This window comes from Macrobrachium rosenbergii, chromosome 41 (assembly GCF_040412425.1).
Source record: "Macrobrachium rosenbergii isolate ZJJX-2024 chromosome 41, ASM4041242v1, whole genome shotgun sequence".
In the NCBI taxonomy this organism is placed as follows: Eukaryota; Metazoa; Arthropoda; class Malacostraca; order Decapoda; family Palaemonidae; genus Macrobrachium; species Macrobrachium rosenbergii.
In genome coordinates, this window is record NC_089781.1 from 75,391,740 (window position 1) to 75,415,015 (window position 23,276).

General features: G+C 33.9%; 8 non-coding genes across 8 annotated transcripts; 1 reads left to right on the forward strand and 7 right to left on the reverse strand.

Annotated features, from left to right (window-relative positions):
- Window positions 1-5,735: 5,735 nt before the first annotated feature.
- Window positions 5,736-5,808, reverse strand: TRNAM-CAU (transfer RNA methionine (anticodon CAU)). The gene has a single exon. It is a non-coding gene; the product is annotated as a tRNA-Met (tRNA).
- Window positions 5,809-6,915: 1,107 nt separating this feature from the next.
- TRNAM-CAU (transfer RNA methionine (anticodon CAU)) lies at window positions 6,916-6,988 on the reverse strand. The gene has a single exon. It is a non-coding gene; the product is annotated as a tRNA-Met (tRNA).
- A 1,111-nt stretch (window positions 6,989-8,099) lies between these two features.
- Window positions 8,100-8,172, reverse strand: TRNAM-CAU (transfer RNA methionine (anticodon CAU)). Its single transcript has one exon. It is a non-coding gene; the product is annotated as a tRNA-Met (tRNA).
- Window positions 8,173-9,281: 1,109 nt separating this feature from the next.
- TRNAM-CAU (transfer RNA methionine (anticodon CAU)) lies at window positions 9,282-9,354 on the reverse strand. The gene has a single exon. It is a non-coding gene; the product is annotated as a tRNA-Met (tRNA).
- Window positions 9,355-10,445: 1,091 nt separating this feature from the next.
- TRNAM-CAU (transfer RNA methionine (anticodon CAU)) lies at window positions 10,446-10,518 on the reverse strand. The gene has a single exon. It is a non-coding gene; the product is annotated as a tRNA-Met (tRNA).
- A 1,248-nt stretch (window positions 10,519-11,766) lies between these two features.
- Window positions 11,767-11,839, forward strand: TRNAM-CAU (transfer RNA methionine (anticodon CAU)). The gene has a single exon. It is a non-coding gene; the product is annotated as a tRNA-Met (tRNA).
- A 2,694-nt stretch (window positions 11,840-14,533) lies between these two features.
- TRNAM-CAU (transfer RNA methionine (anticodon CAU)) lies at window positions 14,534-14,606 on the reverse strand. The gene has a single exon. It is a non-coding gene; the product is annotated as a tRNA-Met (tRNA).
- A 4,055-nt stretch (window positions 14,607-18,661) lies between these two features.
- On the reverse strand, window positions 18,662-18,734 carry TRNAM-CAU (transfer RNA methionine (anticodon CAU)). Its single transcript has one exon. It is a non-coding gene; the product is annotated as a tRNA-Met (tRNA).
- Window positions 18,735-23,276: the final 4,542 nt, after the last annotated feature.

Sequence of the window (23,276 nt, forward strand, 5' to 3'; positions counted from 1 at the left end):
CTTATATGCACCATCATGGGTTACATCGTGTTCCAAAAATAAACTCTTGGCCATTTCATCAGTAAGGTTCTTCTTAATCATTTTATTTTTACAAACTTTTGCCTTAGGGATAAGCCATGCGGGGGGGGGGGGAATCTGGAGGCAACCAATTGTGAAATATTCTGATTCTTCAACATGTCGCTATTTACCTCTTGATGTGATCTCACCCGGAAAAGAACAGATGACCTTGGCGAATGACCTTATTTGAAGGATTTTCAGTACTGCTTTTAATGCGCATTAAGTAGCGCAGTCCCAGTTCCTCCCGTCGTAAGTCAAGTAGCAGTTGATGGGTATCCACATACACTCTCTCGACAGGGGATGCTTGGAATGCACAGGAACAAATTCGTAATCCCATGTTATGGACAATATTGAGCTCATTGAGTTTACTTTTACACTTTTTGAATAGATCTGACAACCATAACCTAGTTTTGATCTAGAAAGTGCATCAAAAAGTCTTAATAAAGATTTCTTGTCAACTCCCTACTCATATCAAGAGACTACTCTCAAAAGATTAAAAGATGCTTTTACTTTACATTTAAGGCTATCAATATGTTTGGCCTAAGTGAGTTTTGAGTCAAAGGTCATTCCCAAAAACTTAACATCGTCAAGCATATGGCAAAACAGATCCCTCGAGTTTTACTTTAGGTGTAACCTCTTGACGTCTGCTCCTTGAAAAGCGGACAGCAACACTCTTAATGGCTGAGAATTTAAACCCATTTAGCTTGGCCCATTTGGAGACAGAATCAATAGCTGTAGATATCAGCATGCTGATATACCATCGTAAGTTGTGCAGTAAATGGCCAAATCATCCACAAACAGTGAAGCTCGAACAGGGCTTGGAACTTCATCCAAAATGCTATTCATGACAACAGCAGAGAGGGTCACACTGAGAACGCTCCCTTGTGGAACACCTTCCTCTTGTCTAAAGAGGAAAGATAGAAAGTTTCCCACTCTAACTGGTATAAATCTCTCAGATAAGAAGGAATGGATGAACCGAATTAAGTTGCCCTTAATACCCATTTTCTGAAGTTGTTTAAGAATTCCATAACGCCAAGCAGTATCACAGGCTTTTTCCAAATCAAAGACCTTTATTGTCTGACATTGATTGACAAAACCCTGCTGAATTTGGTTGGAGAGTCTCATAAGTGGGTCGAGGGTCGATCTATTTTTATGAAACCCAAATTGGAAAGGAGAAAGAAGCTTATTTGATTCTAAGTGCCATACCAAGTGAAAATTTATAATTTTTTCCATTAACTTGCAAACACAGCTTGTTAGTGCTATAGGTCTATAACTTGCAGTTTGTTGGGGACCTTTATTTCGTTTTGGAATTGGGATTACGACGGAAATTTTCCAGGATCTCGGCATAATCCCAGTCCCCCAAATCTTGTTAATAATAATCTTAAGAAGGTAGCGTTTGGCCTCTTCAGGTAATTATATAAAAATGTATCTTCACCAGAAGTGTCATCCATAGAGGAGATCATGTAGTTTTTGCATTGTATACCTCCTGGTTATCACCAGATAGATTCAGATTGACCTGAGTGTTCCTGATTCTTTAGAATTGACTAGAATAGTTATTAGGGCTAGAAATATTGGAGAAATGTTGACCCATTGATTCAGCTACATGTGAAGGGGTTCTAATGAGGTTATTTCCTACTCGCAAAGAGGGAGTTTTTGGTGGCACAAATGTCCCTGCAAGTTTTTGTACCTTTTCCATACAAACCATGGTGGTGTTTTCGAGCTAATTCCATTTATATAATAAATCCAAGAGTCTTTCTTGGTACGACAAAAGTATCGGCGTTGTTTTGCCATGGCTTGCTGATATATTGTTTTAGCAGTGGGAGTGCCACTTGATTTGTACTTCTTGTAGCATCTCCTGGTAATTTTTCTTAAGGTGGCCCATTTTTTGTCCCACCGTGGAGCAGTTGGTCTCCTTAGCTTGCCCGTAGTTTTTGGAACAGAGGATTCTGCGCCGACTAAAACAGTGTTTGTCCAATAATCATATGCTTTTATGTGGTTGTTGAAAGATTCAAATGGCTTATCCAGTATGATTTCCTTCTTATACTTCTCCCAGTCAGCTTCTAATGCTTCCATTTCTGTTGCATTTCTGTAGGGGTATTTCTGGCATGCTTTAAAAGAATGGGATAGTGATCACGGCTATTTAAATATTCATTTACTGATCAAATAAAATCTAAAGCTATTGCAGAGGAACATATACTCAGATCAATAGCCGAGTAAGAATTAAAATATATATTATGGTAAGTCATAGTACATCATTTAAATACTCAATATCATTATTATTAATAATATCTTCTATAATTTTACCTTCATTATCTAAAGTATGCCCTCCCCATAGCTGATTATGGGCATTAAAATCACCAAGAACAAAAACTGGTTGGGGCAGCTGATCAATTAGTGATTGGGTGTCAGCGTTTGAGAAGTTAGATCTAGGAGGCAGGTAGATGGTACACACAGTAATCTGCTTGTCTAATATGATCTTGAGAGCAACAGCCTGTAGATTTGTATCGAGGGCTACGGGCGAGCATTCCAGCGATTTGCTCACGATAACAGTAGCTCCTCCATGTGTTCGATCAGCCACTGGAGGGGTAGAGGTGAAGATCTCTAAATTAAGTCCAGGATTGAACTTCTCTGGACCTAACTGAATTTTCTGCAAGCAAATTACACTAAGATTAGTTTCTCTTAGGAAGACCTTGAGATTTGCAGTACGGGAACGCAATCCTTTACAGTTCCATTGTAGGATGTTGAATAGATCCATTATGAATTAGATTAGAAAGCCTTGCTTTTTTCCTCTTTGGGTGGCCTGGAAATAGATGGTTTTCTTTGACTACCCTTGTGATCTTTATTTCTCCTAGTTTGATTTTCTTTAGGAGGATGGTGAATATCTGCAGTTGTAATTTGAGCAATCTCTTTACCTTGGTTTTTAGGTTCCACTGAAGTACTTGCTTCACTTGAGCTAAGCACACTAAAGTTGTTGTATATTGAACAAATTTATTTGGAGTACACTTGGGAGAGCCTGAAGCAGTCCTTCCTCTCTTGGGGTTTCCTAATTGTTCTGACTCCATTAGATCAGGAAGAGATTCTGCCTGTGATAGATTTACTACTTTAGAAGTAGGAGATGGAAGAGATGATAGGAGAGCCTCATCACCTGGAGGAGACTCATTACCAACCACAGAGAGCTTGCCCGCTTTGGTGGAATGTGCTCTTGTCTTCAGTGACTGAGCACCTGACCCAGATACCTGGGCCTCTACCACAGGGGTTGATACACCTTCTGCAGGAGAAGGTGTCCGCCCTGGTCCCCTTGTAGTAGTAAGGGATAGCGGGTTTAGAGCTCTTGCATAGTTCTTTGATTAGCCCAATTGTTGTTTGGCATATCCAGTGCTTATATGTTCAGCTTTGGGTTTTTTTTACTACTGACTGTTCATATTTCTATGCTTCACAATTTTTATCATTAGCCTTATGGTTGAGCTGACAGTTACTACCCTTTGTTGTTTTAGAACATGCACCATGATCAAGGGCGGAGCCATTTATACAAACTTTTGCGTTCTTACACACTCTTGAAGAGTGACAAAACTTGAAACAGTCAAAACATTGGATAGGTTTCGGGAGGAAGAGTCTTACTCGAACTCTTTCGTTTTCAAAGTTAACATGGGATGGCACGTTATGGTCTTCAAAGGTCAAAATTATCATATTTCCAATAGATGTCTTTTTTACTTTCCACTGTTGATGGGCTCATTTCAAGTTTCACTTTCCGTGAACTCGTATAAATCTTTGTCAAAAATGACACCCCGGCCATAACTAAAATTCAGGTGGGGTCTGATTGCTTTAATCATATCATGCCCAGAAGGATTCATTACAGATAGCATTTGAGCTTGAGTTTTTGATTTAGCATGTATGAGCACTGTACCTTTTCCAAACCTAGATATATCTCCACTCTTTATTCCTCATGCTTTCTTCTGGAGGTACTTGCATAACTTATAATAATTGTAATTTTCCTCCTTGGTTGTAACAACTAGCCACATAGGAAGTTTGAGAGTTCTGGATGGAGTATCACCCTGTGTTTTCTGACGGGTATCTTGAACCCATTCAGATGGTATGGTATATATAAAGTAGAGTATATATATCCAGATTTTTAAGTACGTTATCTGTCAAAGCTCCTCTAATAACAGACTGATTTATTTGCAGGGTGCTGATGTTACTGCTAGCCTTCATGGCATCTTCATTTTTATCAAAAGTAACCCATGCTTCCCATTTTAACTCTACTTCCTGGAAGTTCATCCGGATTTCAAATATGGTTCCAAAGGGATGGAAAGTTGTCAAAATAGTTTCGTATTACATGAAGCGCTCACAAATTCTTAACATCTGGTATTTTTCCAACACAATGTTTTGTTGACACTTTATTCTTCGTAGAAGCATTAGCAGAGTCCATTGTCGAACTATCGCTCTGCTCTTGATTAACTGAGATTTCCTGGGGATAGTCCGTTTCCATGCCAGAAGTCGTAAGGAGGGTCAATCGTTTCGAGGCCTTGTCAGAGGTCGTCATCAGCACCAAAACATCATCAAAGGGCCCAGGGGGTACTCAAATCCTTATGGCCACTATTCATAAAGACTGGAGAAAAAAAAAAACCTGAAAACCTTAAGAAGATATCAGCCTTGCATGGAGTTTATTCTTCCCCCACTTTCACAAGTGAGAACCGACTCCCAAATGCCCACGTCCCTACTCTACCCCACAGGGGATGGAACAACACGATTAGAGTGGCCCAAGTGTAAGCCAAACCCGTTTGCTAGGACCGACAGTATTACAAGAATACAGTCATCCCCATCCTAATCATATTATTGGCAAACAGGATAGAATGCCGATAGTCCTATCCCTAGAGCCAGACCTCCCTGGAATCCGTGGTCCAGCCCCAAAGAATAGTTCTGCCCTTGAAATATCAATCTGATATCTTACAGATCTGAACATTATCAGGTAGTTGATGATCCTACCACAGTTCCGACTATTTATAAACCCAATCCCACCTATGATATCTTTTCCTATTTATCAGGTCTGATAAGTTTTACAAAAAGTGGAAAATTCCACAAAATTAGTCCAAAGAAATATATAATAATATATGGGACTCTGAGACCCAACCCGGGAACAAATTCCTGGGGTTCAAGAGCCCCCCTCACCACGTCAATGTGGTCCCACATTGATGGGGGCTTAGACATGTAGATTTACGTTTTGAATTTAAATTATGCAAACTCATAAAGATGTGCACACGTACAGTAAAAAGACAAAAATGGAAATTACTGATCTCCAGTCCTTCAAGCTGTACCATTTCTTCCATTTCAAGCATAATATGAAAAATATCGATACAACAGACATTATTTTCAAAACTGAACTACATAGAATAGAGATATGCATGAATGAGGCATCAAAAATGATCTATTTTCAATGGTTTCTGGCTGTACCTGTCTTTTGTAATCATTAACATAAATATTCAAAAATAAAATCGGTTAATTCAAAATATTTTCTAATTACTTTACAATGAATTTCAGTGATATTCTACAAAATATTATGGTAAAAATCTGACCAATTTTCTTTCTAAATACGTGAGTAATATCAATACTAACCCAAATACACGTATTAGAGGCAAAGTTATTCATGTGTGTAAAAATCAAAATGACTTTCAAAAGAATCTTGCCCCGAGTGAGGATCGAACTCACGACCTTCAGATTATGAGACTGACGCGCTGCCTACTGCGCTATCGAGGCCTTTTATTGGCTAAAATTGTTTTTTTTTTTTTCATTTTCGGCAATCCTTTTTTAGTTTAAACCAATCTAAATATTCAATAATTATTTTCATTATTTTCTATAAGTAAGTAGCACTTGGCTATTACATTACGACATGATGATGTGAAACATCTTAAGAAAATAGTTCATTCTGTACTTAGAAGTTAAGTAAATGGAAATTAATAATTGTATAATTTGGAAAACTTCTGGTACATAGCAATGGGTTTGTCCTATGGCAATAATGGTAAAAATAAAGCTCAGTTTCCAATATATAAAGGACTCAAGGGTTAATCCATTACTGAGATGCAAAGAGGTTGCCTAATATTTTAGATATGTGATCATTTGCCATGTAGACTAATAAAAAGAAGAGAGAGAGAGAGAGAGAGAGAGAGAGAGAGAGAGAGAGAGAGACTGCAGGGTGCTTCTTCAGTGTTGTTATGAACACGACTTGTAATGATATACATATTAAACATAAGTATTCTGCTTAGAAAATATATCATCAACTAGCATATATTCAGAAGAGCAAATATGATTTTATCATGACATTAATATTGCTATAAATTGGATGGATGCTAAATGCAATTAAGATATACTGAATCATATTTACATGTTCAGGCATATAGATTAAAGTTTTTAATTTAAATTATGCAAACTCATAAAGCTGTGCACAAAAAGAAAGTGAAAATGGAAATTAGTGCTCTCCAGTCCTTCAAGTTGCACATTTCTTCTATTTCAAGCATAATATGAAAAATATCTATACAACAGACTTTATCCTCAAAACTGATGTGCATAGAATAGAGAATGAATGAATGAGGCAACAAAAATGATCCATTTTCAAAAGTTTTGTTGGCTGTTACCTGTCTTTCGTAATCATTAATACAACTATTCAACGACAAAATCAGGTAATTCAGAATAATTTCTAACTATTTTACTATGAGCTTCAGTGACATACTGCCAAATATTAGGGTACAAAATCTGACTGATTTTCTTTCTAAATACTTGAATAATATCAATACTTAAGCCAATTACACATATCTGAGGCAAGGTTATTTGTGTGTGTAAAATTCAAAATGAATTGGAAAAGAATCTTGCCCCGAGTGAGGATCGAACTCACGACCTTCAGATTATGAGACTGACGCGCTGCCTACTGCGCTATCGAGGCCTTTTATTGGCTAAAATTGCCTTTTTTTATAATTTTCAGGAAGCCTTTTAGTTTTCAGCAATCTAAATATTCCACAAAATGGTTTTCCTTATTTTCTATAAGTAAGTAGGACTTGGCGATTACATGATGACATGATGATCTGGAACACCTTAAGAAATTTATGATGATGATTTGAAACATCTTAAGGAATTAATTCAGTTTGTACTTAGAAGTTAGGTAAATGAAAATTAATAATTGTATAATTTGGAAAAATTCTGGTACATAGAAAGGGGCTTGTGTCCTCTGGCAAAAATGATGAAAACAAAGCTCAGTTACCAACATATGAAGGGCTCGAAGGATAACCCTTGACCGAGACGCAAACATGTTGGCCAAAATATTAGGTATTTGATAATTTGCCATATAGGCTAATAAGAGAGAGAGAGAGAGAGAGAGAGAGAGACCTAGGGGTGTTTCTCCTGTGTTATTATGAACGTGACCTGTAATGATATATGCATATAAAACATATTCTACTTAATAAATACATCATTAACTAGCATATATTTTGAAAAACAAATATGATTTATCATGACCTTGCAATAAAGTGGGTAGATGCAAAATGCAATTAGGATATACTGAATCATATTAACATTCTCATCCATACAGATTTACATTTTAAATTTAAAATATGGAAACGCATAAAGCTGTGCATACAAAGAACAACGAAAACGAAAATTAATGATATCCATTTCTTGAAGCTGTACTGTACATTTCTTCCATTTTAAGCATAATATGAAAAATATCGATACAACAGACTTTATGCTCAAAACTGATATACACAGAATAGAGATATGCATGAATGTGGCATCAAAAATGATCCATTTTCAATGGTGTTGTTGGCTGTGCCTGTCTTTCATAATCGTTAACACGACTATTCAGCAACAAAACCAACTAATTGAAAATATTTTCTAATTACTTTACAAATATTTCAGTGACATATTACAAATTATTATATCAAAATCTGACCAATTTACTTTCTAAATACGTGACTAATATTAATATTAAAGCCAAATACATATATTTGAAGCAAAGTGATTCTTGTATGTAAAAATCAAAATGAATTTTAAAAGAATCTTGCCCCGAGTGAGGATCGAACTCACGACCTTCAGATTATGAGACTGACGCGCTGCCTACTGCGCTATCGAGGCCTTTTATTGGCTAAAATTGCCCTTTTTTTTTCATTTTCAGCAATTCTTTTAGTTTCCACCAATCTAAATATTCAACACTGCTTTTCCTTATTTTCCAAAAGTAGGTAGCACTCGGCGATTACATAATAACATAAGGCTTTAAAGCATCTTAAGAAAATCCAGTTTGTACTTAGAAATTAAGTAAATGGAAATTAATAATTTTATAATTTGGAAAACTTCTGTTACATAGCAATGGGTTTCTGTCCTGTGGCAATAATGATAAAAACAAAGCTCAATTACCAATATATAAAGGGCTCAAAGGATAATCCTTGCCCGAGATGGAAAAAGGTTGCCTAATGTTTTAAGCATCTGATCATTTGCCATGTAGACTAATAAGAGAGAGAGAGAGAGAGAGAGAGAGAGAGAGAGAGAGAGAGAGAGAGAGAGAGAGAAAGAGACTGCAGGGTGTCTCTCCTGTGCTGTTATGAACGTGACCTGTAATGATATATGCATATCAAACATAAATATTCCACTTAATACATACATCATGAACTAGCATATATTCTAAAAAAAACAAATGAAATATCATGACATTGCAATAAAGTGGATAGGTACTAAATGCAATCAAGATATACTTAATCATATTTACATGCTCAGCCATATAGATTTACATTTTGAATTTAAAATATGCAAACTCATAAAGCTGTGCATACAACGAAAGCACATATGAAAATTACTGGTCTCCAGTTCTGGAAGTTGTACATTTTTTCCGTTCCAAGCATAATATGAAAAATATCGATACAACAGACTTTATGCTCAAAACTGATGTGCATAGAACAGCGATATGCATGAATGAGGCGACAAAAATGATCCATTTTCAAAAGTTTTGTTGGCTGCACCTGTCTTTTGAAATCACTAACATGACTATTCATCGACAAAATCGGCTAATTCAAAATATTTTCTAATTATTTAACTAAAAATTTCAGTGACATACTGCAAATTATTATGACAAATATCTGATACATTTTCTTTATAAATGCATGAGTAATATCAATACTAAAGCCAAATACACATATTTGAGGCAAAGTTATTCATGTTTGTAAAAATCAAAACGAATTGGAAAAGAATCTTGCCCCGAGTGAGGATCGAACTCACGACCTTCAGATTATGAGACTGACGCGCTGCCTACTGCGCTATCGAGGCCTTTTATTGGTTAAAATTGCCTTTTTTTCTCAGCAAGCCTTTTAGTTTTCACCAACTTAAATATTCCACAATGGTTTCCCTTATTTTTTAGAAGTAAGTAGGACTTGGGGATTACACGATGACATGATGATTTGAAACATCTTAAGAAATTAATTCAGCTTGTACCTAGAAGTTAGGTAAATGGAAATTAATAATTGTATAATTTGGAAAACGTCTGGTACATAGCGAGGGGCTTGTGTCCTCTGGCAAAAATGATGAAAGCAAAGCTCAGTTACCAACGTATAAAGGGCTCGAAGGATAACCCTTGACTGAGACGCAAACCGGTTAGCCAGTATTTTAGGTATTTGATAATGTACGCTAATAAAAAAGAGAGATAAGAGAGAGAGAGAGAGAGAGAGAGAGAGAGAGAGAGAGAGAGAGAGACCCGGGGGTGTGTCTCCTGTGTTGTTATGAATGTGACCTGTAATGATATATGCATATAAAACATATTCTACTTAATAAATACATCATCAACTAGCCTATATTCTGAAAAACACATATGATTTACCATGACCTTGCAATAAAGTGGATAGATGCTAAATGCAATTAAGATATACTGAATCATATTAACATTCTCATCCATACAGATTTACATTTTGAATTTAAATTATGGAAACTCATAAAACTGTGCATACAAAGAAATCGAAAATGAAAATTGGTGATATACAGTCCTTGAAGTTGTACTGTACATTTCTTCCATTTTAAGCATATGAAAAATATCGATGCAACAGACTTTATGCTCAAAACTGATTTGCACAGAATAGAGATATGCATGAATAAGGCAACAAAAATGATACATTTTCAAAAGTTTTGTTGGCTGTACCTGTCTTTTGTAATCACTACCATGATTATTCAACAACAAAATCGGCTAATTCAAAATATTTTCGAACTATTTTACTATAAATTTCAGTGATATACTGCAAATTATTATGACAAATATCTGATCGATTTTCTTTATAAATACGTGAGTAATATCAATACTAAAGCCAAATACACTTATTAGAGGTAAAGTTACAAATGTGTAAAAATCAAAAGGAACTGGAAAACAATCTTGCCCCGAGTGAGGATCGAACTCACGACCTTCAGATTATGAGACTGACGCGCTGCCTACTGCGCTATCGAGGCCTTTTATTGGTTAAAATTGCCTTTTTTTCCCTCAGCAAGCCTTTTAGTTTTCACCAATCTAAATATTCCACAATGGTTTTCCTTATTTCTATAAGTAAATATGACTTGGTAATTACATGATGATATGATGATTTGAAACACCTTAAGAAATTTATGATATGATGAGCTGAAACATCTTAAGGAATTAATTCAGTTTATACTTAGAAGTTAGGTAAATGGAAATTAATAATTGTATAATTTGGAAAACTTCTGGTACATAGCAAGGGGCTTGTGTCCTCTGGCAATAATGATAAAAACAAAGCTCAGTTACCAACATATACTGTAAACGGCTCGAAGGATAACCTTTGACCGAGACGCAAACAGGTTGGCCAATATTTTAGGTATTTGATCATTTGCCATGTAGGCTAATAAAAGAGAGAGAGAGAGAGAGAGAGAGAGAGAGAGAGAGAGAGAGAGAGAGAGAGAGAGAGAACATATTCTACTTAATAAATACATCAACTAGCCTATATTCTGAAAAACAAATATGATTTATCATGACCTTGAAATAAAGTGGATAGATGCTAAATGCAATTAAGATATATTGAATCACATTAACATGCTCAGGCATATAGATTTACATTTTGAATTTAAAGTATGGAAACTCATAAAGCTATGCATACAAAGAAAAACAAAAATGAAAATTAGTGATATCCAGTCCTTGACGTTGTACTGAACATTTCTTCCATATGATTACAGGTCACGTTCATAACAACACAGGAGACACACCCTGCTCTCTCTCTCTCTCTCTCTCTCTCTCTCTCTCTCTCTCTCTCTCTCTCTCTCTCTCTCTCTCTTTTATTAGCCTACACGACAAATGATCAAATATCTAAAATATTGGCCAACTGTTTGCATCTTGGTCAAGGGTTATCCTTCGAGCCCCCTTTACTGTATAGGTTGGTAATTGAGCTTTGTTTTTATCATTTTTGCCAGAGGACACAAGTCCCTTGCTATGTACCAAAAGTTTTCCAAATTATACAATTATTAATTTCCATTTACCTAACTTCTAAGTGCAAACTGAATTAATTTCTTAAGATGTGTCAAATCATCATATCACAAATTTCTTAAGGTGTTTCAAATCACCATGTCATCATGTAATCGCCAAGTCATATTTATTTATAGAAAATAAGGAAAACCATTGTGGAATATTTAGATTGGTGAAAACTAAAAGGCTTGCTGAGAAAAAAAAGAGGCAATTTTAGCCAATAAGAGGCCTCGATAGCGCAGTAGGCAGCGCGTCAGTCTCATAATCTGAAGGTCGTGAGTTCGATCCTCACTCGGGGCAAGATTCTTTTCCAATTCGTTTGAATTTTACAAACATGAATAACTTTGCCTCTAATATGTGTATTTGGCTTTAGCACTGATATTACTCACGTATTTATAAAGAAAATCGTTCACATATTTGTCATAATAATTGGCAGTATGTCACTGAAATTTATAGTAAAATGGTTAGAAAATATTTTGATTTAGCTGATATTGTTGTTGAATAGACATGTTAATGATTACAAAAGACAGGTACAGGGAGCAAAACTTTAGAAAATGGATAATTTTTTATGCCTCATTCATGCACATCTCTATTCTATGCACATCAGTTTTGAGCATAAAGTCTGTTGTATCGATATTTTTCATATTATGCTTGAAATGGAAAAGAAGTACAGCAAAAAATGTACAACTTCAAGGACTGGAGATCACTAATTTTCATATGTGCTTTCTTTGTATGCACAGCTTTATGAATTTGCATAATTTAAATTCAAAACGTAAATCTATATGGCTGAGCATGTAAATATGATTCAGTATATCTTAATTGCACTTAGCATCTATCCACTTTATTGCAATGTCATGATATTTCATTTGTTTTTTAAAATATATGCTAGTTGATGATGTATGCATTAAGTGGAATATTTATGTTTTATATGCATATATCATTACAGGTCACGTTCATAACAGCACAGGAAAGACACCCTGCAGACTCTCTCTCTCTCTCTCTCTCTCTCTCTCTCTCTCTCTCTCTCTCTCTCTCTCTCTCTCTCTCTCTCTCTCTCTCTTATTAGTCTACATGGCAAATGATCAAGTGCTTAAAACATTAGGCAACCTATTGCATCTCGGGCAAGGATTATCCTTTGAGTCCTTTACTGTATATATTATTAACTGAGCTTTGTTTTAATAATTATTGCCACAAGACACAAACCCATTGCTATGTATCAGAAGTTTTCCAACTTATACAATTATTAATTTCCATTTACTCAATTTCTAAGTACAAATTGGATTTTCTTAAGATGTTTCAAAGCCGTATGTTATAATGTAATCGCCAAGTGCTACTTACTTTAGAAAATAAGGAAAAGCAATGTTGAATATTTAGATTGGTGGTAACTAAAAGAATTGCTGAAAATAAAAAAAAGGCCAATTTTAGCCAATAAAAGGCCTCGATAGCGCAGCAGGCAGCGCGTCAGTCTCATAATCTGAAGGTCGTGAGTTCGATCCTCACTCAGGGGAAGATTCTTTTAAAATTCATTTTGATTTTTACATACAAGAATCACTTTTCTTCAAATATATGTATTTGGCTTTAATATTGATATTACTCACGTATTTAGAAAGAAAATTAGTCAGATTTTGCTATAATAATTTGTAGTATGTCACTGAAATATTTGTAAATTAATTAGAAAATATTTTGAATTTGGAGATTTTGTTGTTGAATAGTCATGTTAACGATAATGAAAGACAGATACAGCCAACAACACCATTGGAAATGGATAATTTTTGATGCCTCATTCATGCACATCTCTATTCTGAGCACATCAGTTTTGAGCATAAAGTCTGTTGTATCGATATTTTTCATTTTATGCTTAAAATGGAAGAAATGTACAGTCAACTTCAAGGACTGGATATCACTAATTTTCATTTTCCGTTTTTCTTTGTATGCACAACTTTGTGCGTTTCCATAATTTAAATTCAAAATGTAAATCTGTATGCATGAGAATGTTGTTATGATTCAGTACATCTTAATTGTATTTAGCATCTATCCACTTTATTGCAAGGTCATGATAAATCATATTTGTTTTACAGAGTAGAGGCTACTTGATGATGTATTTTTTAAGTAGAATATGTTTGATATGCATATATCATTACAGGTCATGTTCATAACAACACAGGAGACACACCCCTCGGTCTCTCTCTCTCTCTCTCTCTCTCTCTCTCTCTCTCTCTCTCTCTCTCTCTCTCTCTCTCTCTCTCTCTCTCTCTCTCTCTCTTTTATTAGCCTACATGGCAAATGATCAAATACCTAAAATATTGGCCAACCTGTTTGCGTCTTGGTCAAGGGTTATCCTTCGAGCCCTTCATACACTGGCAACTGAGGTTTGTTTTTATAATTTTTCCCAGAGGACACAAGCCCCTTGGTACATACCAGAAGTTTTCCAAATTATACAATTATTAATTTCCATTTACCTAACTTTTAAGTACGAATTGAAACAATTCCTTAAGATATTTTAAATCATCATATCATGAATTTCTTAAGGTGTTTCAAATCATCATGTCATCATGTAATCACTAAGTCCTATTTATTTATAGAAAATAAGGAAAATCATTGAAGACTATTTAGATTGGTGAAAACTAAAAGGCTTGCTGATAAAAAAATAAGGTAATTTTAGCCGATAAAAGGCTTTACTCTCAACACTGTTGTACATAAAATAGAGAATGCATGAATGAGGCAACAAAAATGATCCATTTTCAAAAGTTTTGTTGGCTGTACCTGTCTTTCATAATCATTATTGCGACTGTTCAACAACAAAATCAGCTAATTCAGAATAATTTCCAATTATTTTACTATGAGCTTCAGTGACATACTGCCAATTATTAGGGTAAAAGTCTGACTGATTTTCTTTCTAAATACGTGAGTCATATCAATACTAAAGCCAAATACACATATCTGAGGCAAAGTTATTTATGTGTGTAAAAATCAAAATGAATTGCAAAAGAATCTTGCCCCGAGTGAGGATCGAACTCACGACCTTCAGATTATGAGACTGACGCGCTGCCTACTGCGCTATCGAGGCCTTTTATTGGCTAAAATTGCCTTTTTTTTAAATCTTCAGCAAGCCTTTTAGTTTTCACCAATCTAAATATTCCACAATGGTTTTCCTTATTTTCTATAAGTAAATAGGGCTTGGCGATTACATGTTGACATGACGATTTGAAACACCTTAAGAAATTTATATGATGATTTGAAACATCTTAAGGAATTAATTCAGTTTGTACTTAAGTTAGGTAAATGGAAATTAATAATTGTGTAATTTGGAAAACTTCTGGTACATAGCAAGGGGCTTGTGTCCTCTGGCAAAAATTATAAAAATAAAGCTCAGTTACCAACATATGCTGTAAACGGCTCAAAGGATAACCCTTGACCGAGACGCAAACAGGTGGCCAATATTTTAGGTATTTGATCATTTGCCGTGTAGGCTAATAAAAGAGAGAGACAGACAGACAGACAGACCGAGGGGTGTGTCTCCTGTGTTGTTATGAACGTGGCCTGTAATGATACATGCATATAAAACATATTCTACTTAATAAATACATCATCAACTAGCCTATACTCTGAAACAAAAATATGATTTATCATGACCTTGCAATAAAGTGGATAGATGCTAAATACAATTAAGATATACTGAATCATAATAACATTCTCATGCATACAGATTTACATTTTGAATTTAAATTATGGAAACTTATAAAGCTGTGCATACAAAGAAAAACGAAAATGAAAATTAGTGATATCCAGTCCATGAAGTTGACTGTACATTTCTTCCATTTTAAGCAAAATATGAAAAATATCGATACGACAAACTTTATGCTCAAAACTGATGTGCACAGAATAGAGATATGCATGAATGAGGCATCAAAAATGATCCATTTCCAATGGTCTTGTTGGCTGTATCTGTCTTCCATAATCGTTAACATGACTATTCAACAACAAAATCGCTTAATTCAAAATATTTTCTAATTAATTTACAAATATTTCAGTGACATACTACAAATTATTATTGTAAAATCTGACCAATTTTCTTTCTAAATGCATGAGTAATATCAAAATTAAAGCCAAATACATATATTTGAAGAAAAGTGATTCTTGTATGTAAAAATCAAAATGAATTTTAAAAGAATCTTGCCCCGAGTGAGGATCAAACTCACGACCTTCAGATTATGAGACTGACGCGGTGCCTACTGCGCTATCGAGGTCTTTTATTGGCTAAAATTGGCCTTTTTTTTATTTTCAGCAATTCTTTTAGTTTCCACCAATCTAAATATTCAACATTGCTTTTCCTTATTTTTTAAAAGTAAGTAGCACTTGGCAATTACATTATAACATAAGGCTTTGAAAGATGTTAAGAAAATGATCCAGTTTGTACTTAGAAATTAAGTGAATGGAAATTAATAATTGTATAATTTGGAAAACTTCTGGTACATAGCAATGGGTTTGTGTCCTGTGGCAATAATGATAAAAACAAAGCTCAGTTACCAATATATATAAAGGACTCAAATAATGATCCTTGCCCGAGATGCAAAAGGTTGCCTAATATTTTAAGTATTTGATCATTTGCCATAGAGAGAGAGAGAGAGAGAGAGAGAGAGAGAGAGAGAGAGAGAGAGAGACAGAGGCTGCAGGGTGTCTCTCCTGTGCTGTTATGAATGTGACCTGTAATGATATATGCATATAAAACATAAATATTCCACTTAATATGTACATCATCAACTAGCATATATTCTAAAAAACATGAAATATCATGACATTGCAATAAAGTGGATAGATGCTAAATGTAATTAAGATATGCTGAATCATATTTACATGCTCAGGCATATAGATTTATATTTTGAATTTAAACTATACAAACTCATAAAGCTGTGCATGCAAAGAAAGCAAATATGAAAATTAGTGATCTCCAGTCCTTGAAGTTGTACATTTTTTGCTGTACTTCTTTTCCATTTCAAGCATAATATGAAAAATATTGATACAACAGACTTGATGCTCAAAACAGATGTACATAGAATAGAGATATGCATCAATGAGGTGACAAAAATTATCCATTTTCTAAAGTTTTGTTGGCTGTACCTGTCTTTTGTAATCATTACCATGACTATGCAACAACAAAATCGGCAAAATCAAAATATTTTCTAATTATTTTACTATAAATTTCAGTGACATACTGCAAATTATGACAAATATCTGATCGATTTTCTTTATAAATACTTGAGTAATATCAATACTAAAGCCAAATACACATATTTGAGGCAAAGTTATTCATGTGTGTAAAAATCAAAACGAATTGCTAAAGAATCTTGCCCGAAGTGAAGATCGAACTCACGACCTTCAGATTATGAGACTGACGTGCTGCTTACTGCGCTATCGAGGCCTTTTATTGGTTAAAATTACCTTTTTTTTTTTCATTTTCAGCAATTCTGTTATAAAGTTTCCACCAATCACAATATTCAACAATTAGTTTCCTTATTTTCTATAAGTATGTAGCACATGGCTATTACATTATGACATGCTGATCTGAAACATCTTAAGAATATAGTTCAGTTTGTACTTAGAAGTTACGTAAATGGAAATTAATAATTGTATAATTTGGAAAACTTCTGGTTCATAGCAAGGGGCTTCTGTCCTATGGCAATAATGATAAAAATGAAGCTTGGTTGCCAATATATAAAGTATTCAAGGGATAACCCATGACTAAGACGCAAACAGGTTGCCTAATATTTTAGGTATCTGATCATTTGCCGTGTAGACTAATAATTAAGAATATATATTTCTTCATTTATTTGATAATAGCAGATGGTAAGTTTTTCTCTGGTAGGTGCATACCGAAGTATTTCTTTTACATGAATAGTAAGTGAAATTCTGGAAAGAGAATAATATAGAATATTCTCTACTAAAATTTCTTTCTTTGTTAGAGAAAAAATAGTACAATGAATATCACAGTACAAGCTTACTGACTTTGGCAGTTGTTCAGCAGAAAGGAAAAAATGTTTTTGATGTTATAAAAAATATATTCCTCACTCGCTGTTTTCCCAGTTGTAAGCGAGGCTGGCAAAAGTCACTGTTCATTACCATTTCATAACTTGATGCTCGGTTCCTTAATTATTGAAATATATAGTGCAATGAGAGATAGGGCTATTTGAAAACAAATGTTTTCTGTTAATTGGGCTCCGTCCGGTGGGATGAGGATTACCTCGATCAAGCCTCTCCTTTTTTTTATTATGATACAATGACAAACATGTTGACGGAGCACTGGTCACTGCATTCATAATTTTTTCTCTCTCTCTCTCTCTCTCTCTCTCTCTTACAATTTGTGACCTATAACAGTCAACAAGAATCAGTTACACGATTCACTCTTCCCACCAACAGAAGCATACTAAACTTAAAAAAAGGGACAGAGGGAGAGGTTTATTAAGTAAAACTTATATGACATAATGGTGATGAATAGAAAACATGAAACAGCAAGTCATTGAATGAAATACATTTAAATACAATTATAGATATCAAGTTACATAAAATCAGCCAATAAGCCTCCCATGAAAGGTTTTAGATGAAAACTACAGTGAAGGAAATTACCAGATACTGTATACAGTCAGGGTAAGTTCAGTAATGTTCACAAGTTTTATATTCCATGTAGGAGGAATGCAACATGGTGGAAATGTAAACACAAAGACATTGGAAAACATGATCATTCAAACTTTATATCTACTAGCTGTATTGTTCGTTAACATTCTTTATTTAATTTTTGTGTATAACTGGTTTTGACCTACATTCCTAATGCACTAAAACAAGCATGAAGTATTGATACAAAGCATAAACTTCACTCTATTTATGGGTGTGGCTGAGTATGTACCATAACTGTCGTCTGTATTCAGAAACCTATCACTCTATCTGAAAACAATTTAAGAAATTCTTGATATTTTTTCATTATTATCAAATGAATTTTAGTGACGTGAAAGGTATATTTAAATCAGTAAAATATTTTTAATTTATAAAATCATGAATCGCAATGTAAAGTCAATGGAAAAACTTTGCAATATTAATGCAAATATTCTTTGGTGAAGAAAAAAACTATTCTGCCCCGAGTGAGGATCGAACTCACGACCTTCAGATTATGAGACTGACGCGCTGCCTACTGCGCTACCGAGGCCACGAACAAGGTCATTAATGGCCCTTTAGAATTCACCCCAGGCCATTTAGCTTTCACTGACCTAAAGACTCAAAAATGTTTTTGCTCAATTTATACACATTTTTTTGTCTTATTTAATTTTAAAAAATTCTTGCAACAGCAGAACAACACATTGCCTCATCGTTTATTGACAGCTTTACTTAAGGTATAAATATGGTTTTTGTCCCGTTTACATAAAAGCGACGATACGAGAGAGAGAGAGAGAGAGAGAGAGAGAGAGAGAGAGAGAGAGAGAGAGAGAGAGAGAGGTAGGTTCGGACATCCCAATTTTTAACATCTGTGAATAAAACCATGAACAGACGTAATGGACCACAACAGACATGATTCACTGAATGTTTGTTTCGTTGACCGAGAAATTTGATATACAAAGGAAATAGTCCAGTGAATATCCCAATACAAGTTTAATAGAAAGAACAACAGTTCGCCGACAGTAATGGCATTTTTATTTCGTTGTAAAAGATGAAATATATTATATATTATTCATAAACACAAGATCGGCTTATTCCTCTAAAGGGCGGGAAAATTTCTTTCCGATTACTAATGTATAGTTCAATTAAGGTTCAGTACCTACGCTAATCATCTATATCTCTATCTATCTATATATTATAATACATACATGTATGTATATGTATACATATAATATATATATATATATACATATATATATATATATATATATATATATATATATATATATATATGATTATTATCATATTTATATATGATTATCTATATATATAACCACAGGTGAAAAATAAGAAATGGGGTGAGGTCCTGAGACTTTATTTCCAAGCCATTAAGAGGACTGATACAGAGAGAAGTCACAAATATACAGAGAGTAGAACAGGTATAAAAGGAAAATATAAAAGGTAAAGTCTTTAAAAATAAAAAGACTGTACTCTCAGGGGACAATGCTGATTACCTCAGATTTATTCACACAGAGTTGTAAACTAAAATATATACAAATGACACGTAAATAATGAAATCCTGTATCCATGGAATCATTGTAGGAAAAAATCAAAACATTCAAACATGCTTTAAACAAAACTAAAAGTAAAAAATATTCTTAAATATCACAATTAGACAATTAAACTCTTTCAGAATCACTTTTGACTTATTATTCTAAAAAGATCTTATCAAATGATAAAAAACACCAAAAATTCTTTGGATGCTTGAACTATAAAAGTCAGTGGCCCTTGCAGTCTCGTTCAGAAAACATATGTCCTGGTTTATTTTTTGAATAATAAACGGAATAATAATAACTTAATAATAATAAAATAAGTTTTAATAATAATAATAATAATAATAATTTTAGAACTTGTATATGCAATAAAACTTTTTTTTCTTTCAAATAACTTTGTTTTGTATATTTTCAATCATGCAAATGAAACAAAATCTATTCTAATTTACTGTTCAGTAATCATGAGAAATGTTTCCGTTCCTTCACTCATGGGTAGTGTACAAGATATCAAAAGCTAGGTGTTCAAGGCATCTAAATGAACCTGGAAGTGGACTCTTCTTTCCTAGGCATTTTATCACACTAAAAAAAAAAAATAATAATATAAATCAAAATATATATATGGAATAATGTAAGTCATGTTTAATGATGATATAGATTATATATTTTACACTCTCAAAACATAGTCATTATGTTATTTACATGCGGTAAGGCCTTTCTGAGAAAAATATTTTTTTCACCATTAGTATCATATTAGGAAATGCTGTGCCATTTGATACATATCAAGAGTGGATGAAGAGAGCAGCACGTTACACACCTTACAGTATGAAGACTTCTGTTGAAATGCCCACCAAAGCACCAATTGAGCCAAAGAAGTATAAATTGTTGGAAAAAAAAACAAAAGTTAAAGGTAGCTGTGCCATTTGGCACGGGATTACACTAGGGTTAACACTACTACCCTATTACTGTGTTTACAAATATGATAATCCTATTTTCATACATCTCTACTGCCTACCTTACAATTTAAATTTCTTTTTGATAATAAAGGATCAAGTTTATACAATGACTGATATTCATATTATGGTTGTTTTCTTTTATAAATAGATTCAATGACATTCCTTTCCAGTGCATTATTAGAATATACAATATTTTGCCCCTTCCCAGTTGATATATGATTGTTCTTACTAACATGTACAAATTTACTGTTCAGTGTCATGCGTTTATATTCAACTCCTTGTGATGTCATAGCCTATCCCATCAAAATGAAGAGAAGAGGATTCTTCTTATGTAGGAAGCACAAGTATAGAGTAAAACATAACAGGAAAAGTTAATGATGATATATTTATATATTTTTAGCCTCGGAGCTTCGTAACCTATAGGACTTTCGTTACATTAGGAGCAAAACATTGACATATAGATAGAGAGACATACATAGAGAGAGAGAGAGAGAGATATTGATATAAATATGAAAAAAAATCTACACTGCCATATTAGAAATCATTCTCTACATTATGATACTATTGAATGTAAAATTTAGATACAGAATATTAAACATATAAGCGCTTGTTTATTTTCATATATACGATATATATATATATATATATATATATGTGTGTGTGTGTGTGTGTGTACTATATATATATATATATATATATATATATATATATATATATATATATATATATATATATATATATATATATATATATATATAAATATACATATATATATATATATATATATATATATATATAATGTGGGGTGACTCCACAGAAAAAGCAAGGTAGTTACTGTATCATTCATACTTAACTGCGGAATAGTGGATGAATATCCTGAGCTAAAAACCCTTCAAGAAATTATCCACTTCATGAGCCAATCAAAAAAGCTCAACGATAGCATGTCTGTCTTAAACCACCGTTATTAACTAAAATTCTCAATTTTTCTGACATAATTTTAAAATCTATTAACCTGACTATTTACATTAGCCACCATTAAGATAAATTTCTGCAGTGATCACATACGCATTTAATAAACAGTAAAATTATGTTTTTCATTCATCATTCCAATTTTCATTATCATAGTTTACAAAGTGATTCAGAAATTATAACTGAGACTGCTTCAAAATTTCTTAATCTGCTGAAATTTCATAATAAATGAGAACATATAAGCCAGGAGAGAGTTCACCATAAAATTTTGCTGCCTTTGGAAAGTGACAAAGCCTTAATATGGAATAAATAAATATGGCATATCTTTCATTGTGAATGGGAAAGGTTGATATTTAAAAGGTTTACGACCAGATCGTATTGGAACTGGAATATAGAATTTAGGCCAAAGACCAAGCGCTACGATCTATGAGGTCATTCAGCGCTAAAAGGGAACCTGACAGTAAGGAGGTTAGAAAGGTAATAGGAGGAAAACCTCGCAGATGCACTGTGAAACAATTGTTAGAGAGGGTGGAAAGTCACATGGAAGAAAGAATATCAAAGGAAGTATAGTAAAAGAAATGAAACAGCTTGCAGCTAGGGGCCGAAGGGATGCTGCAGAGAACCTTAAGCAACGCCTACAGTGTATCAAGTGAGGTGCACTGACGGCGCCACTCCATGGAGGGAGATCGTATTCACGACCTTCAAATCTTGGAACTGACACGCTGTCAACCGCGCTGTCAGGCCATGTTGCGCTGAATGACTTTTCGAGACTCTCAGTAAGTTAGTCTATTTGATTATTCCGAACCCAAGTATTCAACAACGTAGTTCCTGACGTTAGTGCAAGTAAGCAGAACCCATTAACTGTCAAAATGTTTAAGGTGTCATAATTACTTTAATATGTTTTATTACGTTACACGGATAACACGAAAATTGCGCTATCCAGCATTTTTCAATTTTCGGTAGAATAATTTTTCATTAGTACCCTCAGTATTAATAATAACTGTCCTCGAGATTCACTGAAGAGCGGAGACATTCTTAATTATATTAACCATCACATCAAAGTCACGTAAGAAACCTTAGAAAATTTAATACTTATAGAACAAAAAACCAAAACCAAACCATTTGGCTATAAAATATGGAAAACTGGCTAGAATTATAGTCCTGACATATAGCTAACGCATAAAAAGGAAATTTACATATAATTTTGCAGCATGGGTGAGAACAATCAAAATTTTATTTTCCGGGTTACAAAAATTTTCCATTTATTTTATTTGTTTTTAAAACATCTGAAAATCTTGAGAGAGAGAGAGAGAGAGAGAGAGAGAGAGAGAGAGAGAGAGAGAGAGAGAGATACACTCGTTGACAGAGTTTCTTTTTCAGTTGCTGAGAATTAAACAATAAATGATCCAAATGGGTCAGAACTGAAACAGAATAGTGAAATTTGAAATGATCTCCACAAAGGACTTCCTCCTGATTGGAAATATGTAAAAGGAACTGCTTAAGGAATACCCGAATGTGAATGCAATAAAAGAAACAGTCATTTTGTTCTCCAGTTTGTAATGACAAATGGTAAATATTGCAGTTCTTAGGTATGACAGTTTAACAGGAGGGTAGGAAAAC